Source organism: Caretta caretta, chromosome 5 (assembly GCF_965140235.1).
Source record: "Caretta caretta isolate rCarCar2 chromosome 5, rCarCar1.hap1, whole genome shotgun sequence".
Taxonomy (NCBI): domain Eukaryota; kingdom Metazoa; phylum Chordata; order Testudines; family Cheloniidae; genus Caretta; species Caretta caretta.
Genome location: NC_134210.1, coordinates 85,149,290 through 85,163,986, shown reverse-complemented (window position 1 = coordinate 85,163,986; position 14,697 = coordinate 85,149,290). Strand labels below are relative to the sequence as shown.

Genomic DNA, 14,697 nt, shown 5'->3' with positions numbered 1-14,697 from the left:
CCTGCCAGAGTGACCACGGTTGATGGCATCGCGCCAGATATTGTGTAGTGAAGTTCCCAGATCTGGCTCGCTCCTGCGAATTCATGAATCTCTGGGGCAGCCCTGCAAGTGACACCAGATAGGGTCACATGGTATGACCTTTGCACATGGATGTAGAGCTTGAGAGCACAGTATGCTGGGGTAATTTTGTCCATCCTGGTGACATGGCTGAAGAACATGCAATGCTGCTTTTGAAAATAATGAGTGATTGAAGGAGGCCAGATCTTTGTAAGATTGCCCTTGTACAGAGATACTATGACACCATCTTTCCATTTTGCTGGTACTTTTCCTGATGCACACACTATTAATAGATGATGCAGGCTGATGTTCACTGGTTCCAAGGCACCTTTGAGCTACTAAGGTGGAATACCATCAGATTTCATAGAATATCAGGGTTGGAAGGGACCTTAGGGGATCATCTAGTCCAACCCCCTGCTCAAAGCAGGACCAATCCCCAATTTTTGGCCCAGGTCCCTAAATGGCCCCCTCAAGGAGATGCAGCAGCATGTCCATTCTATAGCTTTTGGATGGTTTTGGTACTTACTCGAGTGATGGAGGACATTACAGAAGCAGCAAATACATGATGATAATAAATTTCTATATAATAAATTGTTCTATTTGTTGTAAGTTTTTTTGATAGTGCCCATCACAGGTGTATCTAAATAGTGACTGCTGACATTTATATCCCCTGCTCATTCAGAGAAGAACTAATTTGATATATTATTAGTGTGTCTCACTGGAGGATTTGTTGTGACTGGAATTCACAATACTAAATACGGCACCATCCATTTGCATAGTGCTATCGCATTAAATACGTCCAGTGCTGCCATGGGGTTGAGAATATTCTTTGCTCTTTTTCTCCCCTCCCCGTATTACCAACACTGGGATTCTGGTGGCCCCTTCTTGCCCTCCCCATTAGTTTTGCTGGAGCAGTAAGATTAACAACAGTTCTGCAGCACTAGGGGTGGAATCCTATCCCCATTGAAATCAATATAAAAACTCCCATTGACTTCCCAGCAGCCAGGATTTCACTCCACTGCTATTATGTAGTGCAGCAGCCTTTTGTACATCTAGGTGGACTGTTCAAGCCCTATTTCAAATATATTTTAGTTGTAAACCTACCCCAGAAACTGTGGAAGGCCCTGACACCCAAGAGGCTGTGTGGTGGTTGGACCTGCTGCCACCAAACGCAAAAGTGTCAGGCTCCAAGAACTGCCTCCTTACCTTTGTCCTTGATTTGCCTTTAGGAGAGGGACAAGGCAAGAAGTAGTGAGGGCAACATATGAGAGCAGTGGCCAGCAGAGGTGGGGAAAAGCTGCCAAATCCCAGTCTCATTGTAGGTATCTCCTCTTCTTTCTGGGAAGAGGTGAAAACAGCTAGTGGTTTCCTGCAAACTCTTTGTTTGTCTGCCCCCAAACTCCTGTGGTGGCCCTCTGGAGTGGCACTTATGGCAGACAGACACTCACCCAGGGGATGATCAGGCAATGTTCTCTTTTGGCTGCCACCAGGAAAAATGGGCAAAAGGCACTGAAGAGTGATCAAGGGTCTGAGAATGGGGAGTGGTATTGGAAAACATCAGCGGGTCAGGGCCACCAAGGACTTGTGCCTTGAGAGGGTGGTGTGGGTTACAGTGAACATGTTGGGTGGGTAGCACAAAGGAAAGGGCATGGGAACAGTGCATTTCAAAGGTATCTGTGGGTGCCCTACTTAAGTATGGCCTTGGGGTACAATCTGAATATCATTACACCCAACTGGTCTTCAGTTAGTTAGTGGTTTTAAGCAAATCAATTAAACTGTCTGTGTCTCAGTTCCTCCACTTATAAAATGGGGATAATATTTACTTATCTGCCTCACAGAAGTGTTATGAGGTTTCCTTAATTAAATATCTTCACAGTTCTTTGAAGATGTAAGGCACTATAAAAGTATCATTTGACTATGCACAGTCACATAAGGTGTGCTTTCACTTTTCCCTTCTTCTCTCATTTTATACGCACAATGGTCAGGAAATTCAGTTATGCTCCCCAAAGCATGTGTCATTTAGCCACAAAACACACATATAATAGGAAATGCTACATGTGAGCAAGGAGGACTGAATTATAGTTGATGTGGGAATCATAATCTTGTATATTTGTCTTGTGGGTTTATACAACTTCTCAAGCATAATATTGTAGGGAGTTCTCAGCAGTTAAGAACCATGCAGTCTTGTAGCTAGCAATCTCATAATTTTGATATATCCTCCCCTGGTTAAGAAGTCAATTGAGTCATGCTGATTTACACCAGCCAAGATTCTGGCCCAGTTAGCACAGCTGCTTAATTTGAAGACTGATTCTTATAAGCTGTATTTTCATTTTACTTGCACACACACAGTTATGTTAAGGTGATACTCCTAAATTGAAGGCTCTGTAGTACAGTCCTCATGAATTTACCATGTATTTAGCAACAGCAAATACACTAGATGGAAATGGAGTTGCACATTCTATTTGTTGTTGTTATCAAAGTACTTAACCTTGTATAAAAGCCCAGCTTTACTTAGCATGGAATAGTTGCCTTCCAGTATTGAAGCCTATGTATTTCTGTGGACCTGTATCCAGCCATTTTAAGTCAACAAACATGTCTTTTCCCTGACCCTTTTGAGCTTTTGTTCAAAAGTCTGAAGGCTGCTTACTGACAAGTGATTTGTTTCCATTAGAACATGCCTCATTCCAGCCATCCGTGACCATTTTGTACTTAGGGCTTTATAAGCAGCACGTCTCAAAATTCCTAAAATCCCAGAGAGGATCTGAAAATAGAATAAGAAATGAGCATTTAAATTAAAAGCAACAGCCCTTGCATGAAGCTGCCAGGTTTTTATGGTAGATAGTGTCTTTCTGCCCCCCTTCTTCACAGGATCGTAAGCCGTATTTTCCATAATATTTTGCAATGCCATGGAGGTTTGCATTCACTCATCTATTTATAGGAGTCTGTTTTAAAGTGAAACAGGTGTCAAGTTGAATGAGGTTGTTGCCTGCATACATGTCCTTTCTGGAGAGGGTTGAGGGGAGTTTTACTACTTTCTGCACTTGGGGGATTTACAGTTCTATTGCTAATCTCTCGGTGAAATAGAAAGCAGGGGAAGGGGAACCTAGTTTTCTACTAAGGAGATGAAACGGTCTCACTCCTCACACCATAGGGCCTTTGCTTTTATTTCTTAATTTGTTTAAAGTGAATTTAGTAATTGAGAAAGATGCCAGATGGCCCATCCTGAGGAATTAAATCCTCTATACAGCCACAGAACAGGTTTACCACAGATAGTGGGAATACATGTTCCCACCCAATCCTTGTGCCACTCAACCTTGTCCTAAGAGGATCATCTCTAAGACACAAATGTTAGTCCAATCACCATGCATCTTCAATCCATGGCCTCTCTTATGTTACATTACTCATGTCAAGCCAAGACTACAACTCTGCATTTTTTTATGGACATCTAAGATGTTGAGCTGATTCTCCCACTATTTCCCCTCTTATTGCTCTATTACCCTATTGTAATTTTCCATCTAATGCTCTGTTGAGGTTACTTTTAAATACTTACCTGTGGGCTTTTGTCACCTATCCCCTTTGAATCCATTTTTAAAGCCCTCCTCACTAGGTTGGGAAGTCTGTGTCCAAAGAAGAAGTGGACCCCATCTCTTTCCAGCAGTACTTTTTCCCAGAGCAGCATCCCATTGACACCATTGGTGCAGCCATGCATTCATCGCCAGGATGTGTGTGTTCCTGCATGGGCTCTGATGCTCAACTGGGAGGTTGGACAAGAAAACCACCTGCACCCGAATCCTTCATCCTTACTCCCAGAGTGCTAAAGTCACTGCTGGTCTGCTCAGGGTCAAATCTGGCAGTATTATTAGAACCCACGTGTATGAACAACATGAGGTAGTGGTCAGAGGGACACATGAGCCTTAGCAACCCATCTTTCTCTAACAACTTGGATGCAGACTTTAGACAGGCAGCACATCCTGGGACATCAGATCAGATCAGCAGAAGAATGTCTCCATCTACCTCAGGAGGGAGTCCCCAAGCACCACCACCCTACCTTTCCTCCTCTTGGGTGTGATAGCCATGAACCTCCCAGCCTCGGGGGAAGGTGGTTCCTCTTCTTCAGCTACTGGGGGTCTCCTGTTGCCAGTACAGCATACTGTTTTTTGGCCTCAATAGATGGGTGGAAGATGGAGTACTGTCTACTGCCTAAGGTAGCCAGAACCCAGTTTCCTCCCCCAGTTCCCTCCCTGGTCAAAACCAGGATCTGCGTTGAAGCCTTCAGGGTCAGGATGACTGTTTGACCAGGGCTCCTAAAGGTGCAGACAAAGGAAGAGCTAGCAGCATCAACAACTATCCCAAGCTTCAAACTGGATAGGGACTCAATCCTCAGTTGTAGCTAAAGGAATCATTTCCCAGGACAGCAACAGACAGTCTGTGCCACCACTCCTATGCAATATTTCCATCCGCTCATATCCAAGCAAACTCCTCTAGCTTGGATAAAATGAATTGGAACAGAAACAAATATAGCCCCTGGTGGCTGTAACGTTACTGCTGCCCATTTTTAGGGCTTCATCCTTGACACCCTCTCAACCTGACAATTAAAAACCAAGCCCCAAAAGGATCAATTTCTTTGTCACTAATTGCACCTACTGGTCCCTATCTAGGGCTTTCCCCCCATCATCTACTCCCCAGCTCCTACTCACAGTGGTGCCTCTTATACTGGCTCATCCCATCCTACACTTCTATTCAGATTACAGAGATTCTGCCTGTTAACCTCTGCCAAATTTCCTCACCACCTTAAGCTTGAGCGTGACGTATGTCTACGCTGTTCTTTCCATCCATGATGTATTTTCAGTGTCTGAAGAACAATGTGTCTCAAGGGTGGCAGAACTAGACTGAGAGTTCCTTGACACTGGGGCAGTAGTTTGAACAGTGCTGAGCACACTGTCGGTGCTCAATAAATAACAAAATAATAAGTACAATAAAAGCAAGTAACATGCTGCTAAGGCTGCACGCTCACCTTTCAAAGACGTGTCACCCTTAGGGAGTTCATTTACATTAACATAAATATTCCATTAGTAGAACCATTTATAACATACTTCTCTCTCAAGAGGCATTTTGCAACGTGATTCTTCAACCACTTATGATTGACTAATGTATATCACATTTGAATAATATAATAAGACAACTGAGTTAAGTGATTGACTGCCTGGTGAAAAACAGTGCTAATTTTCATTAAAAGCAAGCAGCAGTCTCTTAATTTTCTAGAAAATTTACTGCAGTATTTGGCTTACAAATAAAAATATTTCAAGAAAAAATTCAAATGCTATATTTGTTTTTTAATGAAAATCTTTGGAATTACCACTTCTGTACCGTTTCCAAGTTATTTCCATGATCCAGAGCCAAGAATAGCCAAGTTCTACATGTTTGATCATTACCATTAACATTACCTAGCAGCAGTTGTGAATGGGACAGTTTTTACACCTGAGGTTAAATCCACCTCTAAAAAAAATTAGAAAAATATATTGGGAAAAACGTTCTTCCTCATGAAATCCTGCACCGATCTCTAAGGGTTGGAAGAGACTTGTTAAGAGAGAGTGAGTAGAATATTAGAGATGGGCTGAGACAAAGTATCTGTTCTGTCTGGGCTACTTGCTGGTGTGATACTTCAGAAACCATTAGTAATAAAGATAGTAACAAGCTGTGGCTATCTGGTTAGATCAAAAATATACCATGACTAATAAGAAACTCTGCCCACCAGTACCCAAAATAGAATATCTTCCTCCAAATAGAATGTCATCATAAAAAAATCCCACCAAAATGAACAAGGTGGTAGGGGAACAACACTAAGTAAAGAATATATTACAATTTAAGTTTAACAAGCCTGCTAGGCCAAGCCTCCTACAGAGAAGCTTCGAACACACTCAGCTAGTTTAAAGTGGCAAAGCTCCACTGACTTCCATAAAGCTATGTCAATTCATTACATCTGAGGACCCGGCCCTTGAGATGCACCACTACTCTGATGTTTTACATTACAGCTCACTGAACTAGTGACACCAGATTTCCACTCCAGGCAGATGGAAATCTGACATAAGGGTCATTTAAAGTGTAATTATTCCCACTGTATCACAGTTGCAGAACATTTATTTGTTCTCTGCTGATTTACTGTGAAAATTCAAAAGCTTGACTTCTGCTAAAAATTTAGTGAGGTTCCAGCAATTATATGGAGATGAAATTATATATATATATATATATATAAATATATATGGAGCCTTGAATTAATGTTCCTATATCCTATAGGAACATTAATTCAAGGTTCCACAAAGAAGTGTTTGCTCTTTTCTTAAGGCTTGCTACCTGTAAATATATCTTCATTTCTTTTCTCATCAGCGTAAGTCTTTGCTTTTGCATAAATTAATTTTTAAAATCCCTAAAATGAAAAAACTTGGAAGAGACATTTTCATTTTAAATCAAATTTAACAATTACTCCTCTACTGTAATAGCTTTAAAGCCACAAAGTGTTTTTACTGAATAAATCACCTAATTTCTTATGCTTACAGCAGATGATGTTTCCACAGAATTTCTCCATTGTATTCAGAAAGGTAAACCTCAGAAAAATGACCTGTTTTTAATTAGTTTCTTGGACAGTCATGTAATCTCACTAGAGAACCTTCTTTTAATACAATTAGGCCTTCCGATACTAATGGAGAGCCTTTTTTTTTTTTTTTTTTACAACACACTTATAGCTGGCTTTTTTTTTTTGAAGAGGGGCCCATTCACTTCTCATATCCCTATTTGTGATCACAATTACTGCAACTGGGTGAACAACCTGAGTGTTCATTCATGCTAATGGCCATTTGACATTTGTTCTGTCCAATCTGTGCATGTGCATATAAATGCACAATTGCATGTAAAAGGGGACATCCACTTAAAAAAAAGGAAAAAAAAAAGATTTGGCTCTTAAAAGTTACACACAAGGCAAAAAACAAGTTAGGAGTATATATGTATGAGATTTTTCTATGTATAGAGCCTTATAAGTTAAGTGATCTCTACTATCTCCGAGAGTCACGCCAATTACAATCTATTGAGAGTAGGAGTTTTCTTGGCAACAGCTGCTGCAGGAAATTATTTTAGTTTATGTGACCAAGGGTCCAATATTTTCAACTGTGTGTATATAAATTCCCTTTGTTGGCTGAACTACCGGAGCTGCTCTTTCAGGCACTGCTTCAGCAAAGTACCTATGCATACACCTAACTTTAAGTATGCAAGTATGTCACATCCTTAAAGTTAGGCAAATGCTTAAGCTTCTTATTGAATCAGGGCCCTAGTAAAGATAGGTTTACCTACCTTACAATGACTGGAGATCTTTGAAATGCTTTTGTCCATTAGATCCCACTGCAGGTATGTGCACAAGGCCAGAATGGTTTAGCCAGCAATGTCCTTTGGGCTGAGCATGTACCATATGCTCCCTCACACCCCCTTCAGTGATAGTAATAAAGGTAGAGTAGCCCCAGCTACCACTCAGTTCCTTCTCTAATATAGAATATCTAAATAAGGACTCTGTGTCAGTGGGACAGGTGAGCAGGTCGTGGGATCAATGTGGAGAAAGTCATCTCCAGGAACTCCAGTTACTCTAAGTTAAGTAACCTCTCTTTCATCTTTGAACATTTTTCCACATGGCTCCCACTGTAGGTGAATGACTAGCAATTACCTTTCCAGGAGCAGGGAGACAGGAGTCCTATTGAAATAATAATTTTAGGACACCCCCACCAAGTTGGGCATCTGATCCAAAAGCTGGCACACTGGAATAGAGACTGGTAAACATATGGACAGAACTCCAAGTAGCTGCCCTACAAAGCTCAGAAAGAGGGTCTCCCCTGAAACAAGCTACAGCTGTTAACTGAGCCCTAACTCGAGGGGTGTGTGTGTGTGTGTGTGGAGTATGTAATTTTTATTAAGTATAGAAAATGTTAACGCAATCTGTTTCCTGCTTAGAGAGGTTTTGAGAGGAAGCAGCCTGCCCTTTAGACTTATCACTAAAGCCTACAAAAAGTTCGGATGATTTATGAAATGGCTTTGTTGTAGACAGGTAGAAGAAAATAAAGCCTGTGGTGTTTAGCCCCAGGAGGGTCAGGAAACCCTACGGTAAGTGGATTTTCACATCAATAAATTTATACAAAATCATATTTTGGTAAACATTTTTCATGTGGCCTGAACATAATTCTGTCTTCATGACATACAGCCTATGGAGGGCCAACCACCAAAGGCTGAATATCGCTCACCCCGTGAACAGAGTTGATAGTTACCAAAAATGTGGTAGTAACAGAGAAGTGATATAATGAACATGATGACATGAGTACAAAGGAAAGGACCATCAAAGACCACATTCAAGTTCCAGGAAGGAAATGGCTCCTTAACTAGTGGTTCCTTAACCATGAATTGGGCCCTTTAAAAATTCAGAGCTGGGAGAAGTGCGTGAGGGAGAGGAATGGTCCTCAGCAGGTGGGTCATATGCAGATATAGCAGCCAGATGAACTCTAACAATGCTGATAAAGAGTCCTGAATGTATCAAAGACAGCAAGAAGTCCAAGATAGTCGCAATCTAAGAGTCCAAGGGCTGAATGTGTCTCTGAATGGAACACAATGAAAGAAACTTCCATTTAGCTTTATATGTCCTCTAGCAGAGGCCTTTCTGCTCTGAATCAATCTCTTATACAGCCAGTGAATAGTTTCTGTCCACAAAACGTAGCCAGTTACCCTCCATGCTGTCAGATGTAGACACGCCAGGTCCAGACTTAGCACCAGGCTTTAGTTCTGTGAAATGACACCTGGGAGGTTCAGAAGTAGAAAAGGTGGTCTGATTAACAGATGCATTTGGATGGAGTACCAGAACTAATGTGCCCAAGCAGGAACTATCATTACCTAGGCTTTGTCCTGACTTACCTTTCTGAGGCCTCTGGGAATTAGCAGAATGGGAAGAAAGGCATAAAGCCTTCTTTTCCCAACAAAATCTATCTGCCAGAGATCCTGGACTTACTCCTCCTTTATAGCTGAACGCTATAATGTTCACATTGGTAGCAAACAGGTCCATTGAGGAAACCTTCCAATTTAGGAAGGCTTGATCTAGAACCAAGTCTCATAAATGATGGAGCTTTTTCTGCTTAGTTCATCTGCCAAATGGTTTGGGGTACGCAGAAGATGGAGGGCTATCAGGCTGATCTGATGCAGGTGTACCACCTCGTGACATAAAAGGGAGATGATCTCACTCACCCTTATTTACTAGATGAGGAATAATTATTACTCATAATTTGTGTCAGACTGCATTTGGATTGAAATTGGAATTCAATTAAAAGTACAAAAAACAGCATTTTAAAACGTTTCTATTAGTTAAATAAAATACTTTAAAGGTGCAGGATGTGACAGAGAGGGCAATTTCCTCCAGTATGCCGGACAAATCTTATTGAATTAAGTTAAAGCTTATTGAATTAAGCTTAAGTATTTTAGGAACTCATTGAATTAAAACACAATGTTTATGTGTTATTGTGGTATTGTATGTAACTTGTCTAGGATTCATAACTAATGTAAATGTTGGGAAGTGTTATGAACTTCAGTGGACTGTTTAAAACAATAGTTTAAACCAATGGGTTAAGAACAAGAATGAACTGTTAGTTGAGTAGGTTTCCTGGGACATATTTAGGAGGAGGGGGATGCAAATCCTCTAGATCCATCCTTGTGAAGCTGTGCCTTGAGCAGGAACCCATTGTCTGGCTGACTACCTATTCAGGGTCTCTTCAAACACCCAAACTGGATAAAAGAGTGACTCTCAGTTCAGAAGGGTGCCTGTTCTGAGCTAACAGATGGTATGGACTTGTGATCATGGAAAAACTTCAGGGTGGGAACTGAAGGACTTTCTACTAGCTAGAGCCCCTTGTTGGAATCAGGGGGTGATTCTCTGGTAAGCTTATTGGCATGTGTGTCCATGGTAGCCAACAGAGGGACAGGAGGAAGGGGATGATTGCTATTGATTTCAGTGGAAACAGGATTAAGCCCTATTGCAAAAGAAGAGGATTTGGATCTGGTTTAGAAAAATAACTGGCAATAGGGAGGGGTGCAGAGAAAAACTGCCATGGGAAGCTTCATGTAAAGGCAAGGGCTTGTGGAATAACCACAGGAAGTGGCTCATGGGACAGTGTGAAACACAGGAAAGATGAAGGGAAATGGATTGACAGGCATGGGGGCAGAGTGTCAATATGCACAGAAGGTAAAGGATCTGGTCCAAACCATCCCTTGCATGCTATAAACATTTCTAAGAGCAACACTGGGCTCCCTGTGGCAGACAGTTCCAGAAACATCCTGGAGCACTAAGAGTTAATATGCAAGACGCTGTTTAAGCTTGACGTGTCAAGAGAAAAGCAGCTGAAACATATAAAAAACAAAACAAAACAGAAATTCCAGCTCTTAAACCATACAGACACTTAATGCCTGCAACCTGGTTTAAAACAACAAACTCCAAACAGCTGAACGTTCAGGGGACATTTGATCACATACAGTTATGAAACTGTGTCAGAAAATATGAAGCTTTCCAGAGAACTTAGCTTGCAAACTTGCCTGGGGGAAGATGCTCACCAGTTACGTCTGCTAACTACACAAAGTACTTATGCTAAGCAGTGTTTGTAGTAATGGGCTGAGCCACTTTACAATCCTGCAGGTGCTGCTGAACATGGGCAAGCTGGGCAGCCTGTGGGGAGGTCAGGTGCCTTTTCCTGAACATGCCTGGAGAGAGCTGCACTAACTTTTTACGAGGTTCCAATGCAGCTATGTAATACCGATGAGTAATAAACAAAAGCCTTTACTGCAACTACAGTGAGCTCTTATCTGAAGATAATTAAATCCAGCATCCTGCTAAACGGAATTCGAACAAGGAAGAACTTTTAGTGCAAAAACATTCTTCATGAACATTCATTCCATTTACAAATGGCTGCTCAGTTTAACCATATTTGTGCTTCTTTTTATTTGCTAGTCATGTTCTCAGAAATATGCAGGAAATGAGCTGTTCTTGTACAAGTACCCTTATTCATATGCAAACAAGGCTGTTTGTGCACGAATAAGCATGTTCACTTTTATTATTCCTGCAGAAAACATTTTAGCCATCCTGTCAAGAAGCAGAAATACCATGTGACTTAGGTGACCTATTACATTACAAAATTAGGTCATGTCTACACTACATCTTCTTCCCTAACAATTCTCAGTATCGTTATCAACATAGCAACAACGGTGGGATCTCTCGTGTAAACAGGGGGACACCAGCTGCCAGTGTTTTAACCACCATATCTAAATTAGCTGTGAACAGGGTTAGACAACACAGCAGTAACGATTGGTGCTACAAGTTAGTAGGACGGGTGGTAGCACCTTTAGACAACTTTTCCTAAAGTTTCCCAGCATAGTCACAGTCATAGTGATTCCATAAAGTGAACAGTTAGCAAACGGCCCATAGGCTGAAAATTAATTGTCCATACTGTCACAGATACCAGGCTAACTGCACGGCTTACCTCTCCTGGTCTCTTCGAGTACACCCTTGCTGTGGTCTCAGGCCTCTGGCCATCAACTTTCTCAGGATGAAATCATGCCATTCTCGTACTCTCCGACTCGTTGCTAAGTTGCAGTCCCCTGTTTATCAACCATGATTTACCTCAGCAGGCCTGGCTTAGGCTCAGACTCTGCAGTTCTGGTCCCTTCTCTGAGAGCAATGACAATGGTACCCAGTGACCAGACAGACTCCTTCAAGCAGAGTATTATTTATTAGAACAAAAGCTATCCGAGAAAACTATCTTAAAAACAAATAAACCAGCCTATACTCATGCCTGCTTTTCCCTAAGGATTACCATTCCCTGGAGCTGGGATGGACCAGTTCCTTCAAACTCCCTCTGCAGAGCCTTTCCCTGTGTCAGTTTGTCTCCCTGGATAGCTTCTGACAATTGACCCTCCTTCTTTTCCTGAGAAGGGTGTTTTAACTATTTAGTGTTCTTTTGATCTCCAGGCTCTCAGCTTCCACAAAACAATGCTTGCAATTTGTTGGAGACAGGATCCTTAAAGCTAACAGTTTGTCCGATTGTCTTTCAATTCTGTGCCTGAGTGTTCTTATCAGGAAAGCGATTGTGTTGCTTTCATGCATAGACCTCACTCAGATACAGTATTATAGGCATATAATAAATATTCCACTACTCCCAATGTAAGTTAGATCAATACAGTCATAAAGGAAATTTTAACAACCCACTCTAATTATACAGTGCCTTTACTTCCCTGACCAGGTCACACAGCGTTCATAAAATTATTATATCTCAGTCTTCTTGGATTGTATAGCAGTTCCACAACCATGACACACGCTATTCGGAGATTACTAATGAATATCTGTGAAAATATTAAGATGATTTGTGCACTGCAAGAATTATCGATTGCATAATTTATTCACAATGAATAATTCAAACATCAGGAGATGCAAATACTATAATCAGGTAGCATAGGTCCAGCACAACTGCATGTCAAGCAATTATGGCATGCATACATAAAAAGTGTAAACTTTTTCCTGATCTTTAGCTTGTAATCGCAATAATAAGTTTAGGAGTACAATGTTTTCAAAGGACTAACCTCTTCTCCCCTAGCTAGTCATTAGTCCCATTAGTATCATTTTTTCAATGGTTGCTTATTTAATTTCCTTAAAAATTAGTTTGACGAGGTCTTTATTTTTAAGTCACTTTTAACTGACCTCTTTAGTCATTTTTACTCATGGTGAGCATGGCTTAGCATCCTTGATCATGTTACCTCATAGATCCTCCTTAATTTATAGGACTTGATTCTCAGAAATGCAGAGTTGCCGCTCCCATTGAAGTCAACAGGAACTGAGTGCACTCTGTACTTTTGAAGTTAGGGTTCATTCTCATTTAGGTAGAGATGATTACATTTCATATTAGTGTGCTAATGTACAATTCAGAAACCTCTCTCCACTATTGTGGTAGTTTCAGTTGACTGCAATGATTTTGCTGCCTGACTTGAATTCCTGATGCGGAGTCCCTCATCTTAGTAGAGGGTTCTTGACTCTGGAATTCACTCTCTCTTGCACTGTGCAAGAACCTGAGTTTCGTAACCTATGGGCCTGGTGCTAGACACACACTTTCACCTTGCCCTTTGATTTGAGGTGGTAACTGGGTAAACATTAGTCCACAAAGGAGTGGAAAAAGTAGTATGGCATGTGATCTGCTTAAATTGCAACAGTTCTTTTACAAATTTTATATGCACCCAGATAGTGACCGATATTGCACGCATCAAACAAAACATTAAACTATTTTTTTTCCTTTTTTTTAAACATTACATGAATCTATTTTTGCTGATGGGTAGCTCTCAAGATTGATCTCTATTTAGGAACAGAACACCTATAGCACAGTCAGCAGCAGTGTGACTTTCTCCACAGTATCTCCCCAATGGACACAAGCCTGACAGCCTCTCAGGGTCAGCGCTGGTAAGTCCCCAGCAGTGATGGTGTGATTAAAATAAAAATTACTCAAATCCAAATAGTTTTGAAGTTCAAAAAAGTCCCACTCACCCCTTAATGGTAAAATCCTGAACTAATACCCCAGGCACCATAATCTAAAAACCAGAGCATGCCTAAAAAATCTCTTAAATTTCATTTATTGCCGGGGTTCCCCATGTATTCTGTACATTCAAACAACGCTACTGGGCAGCCCCAAAGCCTGTGTAAAATCAAAGCAGTGGGATGGAACCCTTTACCCCTGCTGCTGCTGGCCGTGTGTTGGAGTTCCCCACTGCCGTGAATGCTAGGAGTGCAGGGTAGGGCTACTACTCCTTCCTCTTACAGATTTGACTCCAGTGTGAGTTTGGTCTGTGTAAGGCCTGCAGGACTGAAGCCCCAGTGAAAATCAGCAAAATTAAACTCTGGTGTAAGCCTGGGGAGTTGTACCTGGACCTAATACGTGGGATGATCTGTTTAGCAGCCACCTTTAAAAAATATTATTATACAGACAAAATATGTTTATCATTCCATGTTCAATCAAAGATGGGGGTTATGTAAAGTGATATAACACACACACACACCAAAGAGGTGGATGACTCACTGCCCTTATGCAAACTAAGTTGTATAAGCCTGTTTTTCACAGCAGTTTAAAAAAACCCCATAAACAATGCGTTGAAGTTCTCAGTTATGAAAGTTAAAAATGTTTAATAAAAGCAGAACTCACTCAGCTTTTTCAGGGTCCTTCACACCCACGTCTGGTGCAGTGTTTACTAACTGCTTAAAATAGAAAGTTGGAACTTAATACACCCTTACATTTATCATAGTATTTGAGAATCTATCCAAACACCAAGCATCACGGAATTGGAATTCACTTCAAACAGAATAGCCCTGTAAATAGTCAGATCATCAGTTTTACATTTGCAGAGAATGTAATTGTATCCACTGAGATTCCACACCTACTCCAGCTAACAGAGGCAGGGTGGAAAGAGAGAGAGAGAGAGCAAGAGAAAGAAAATTTCACTTTATAGAATATTCCATCCAAACTATTAAGTTCAGGCCAGTTTTAAGATGACAGTTATCATGGGGGTTGTTTCTTTGTAACAAAGATAAAGTGTTTTTCT

General features: G+C 41.0%; 1 protein-coding gene across 1 annotated transcript in view; it reads right to left on the bottom strand.

Annotated features, from left to right (window-relative positions):
- Positions 1–14,386, bottom strand: part of LOC125636761 (tubulin polymerization-promoting protein family member 2) — an 80,503-nt gene extending 66,117 nt beyond the window's left edge. The window contains exon 1 of the mRNA XM_075128246.1: positions 14,301–14,386. The gene's annotated coding sequence lies outside the window, so the exon portion shown is untranslated. The remainder of the gene's footprint in view (positions 1–14,300) is intronic.
- Positions 14,387–14,697: the final 311 nt, after the last annotated feature.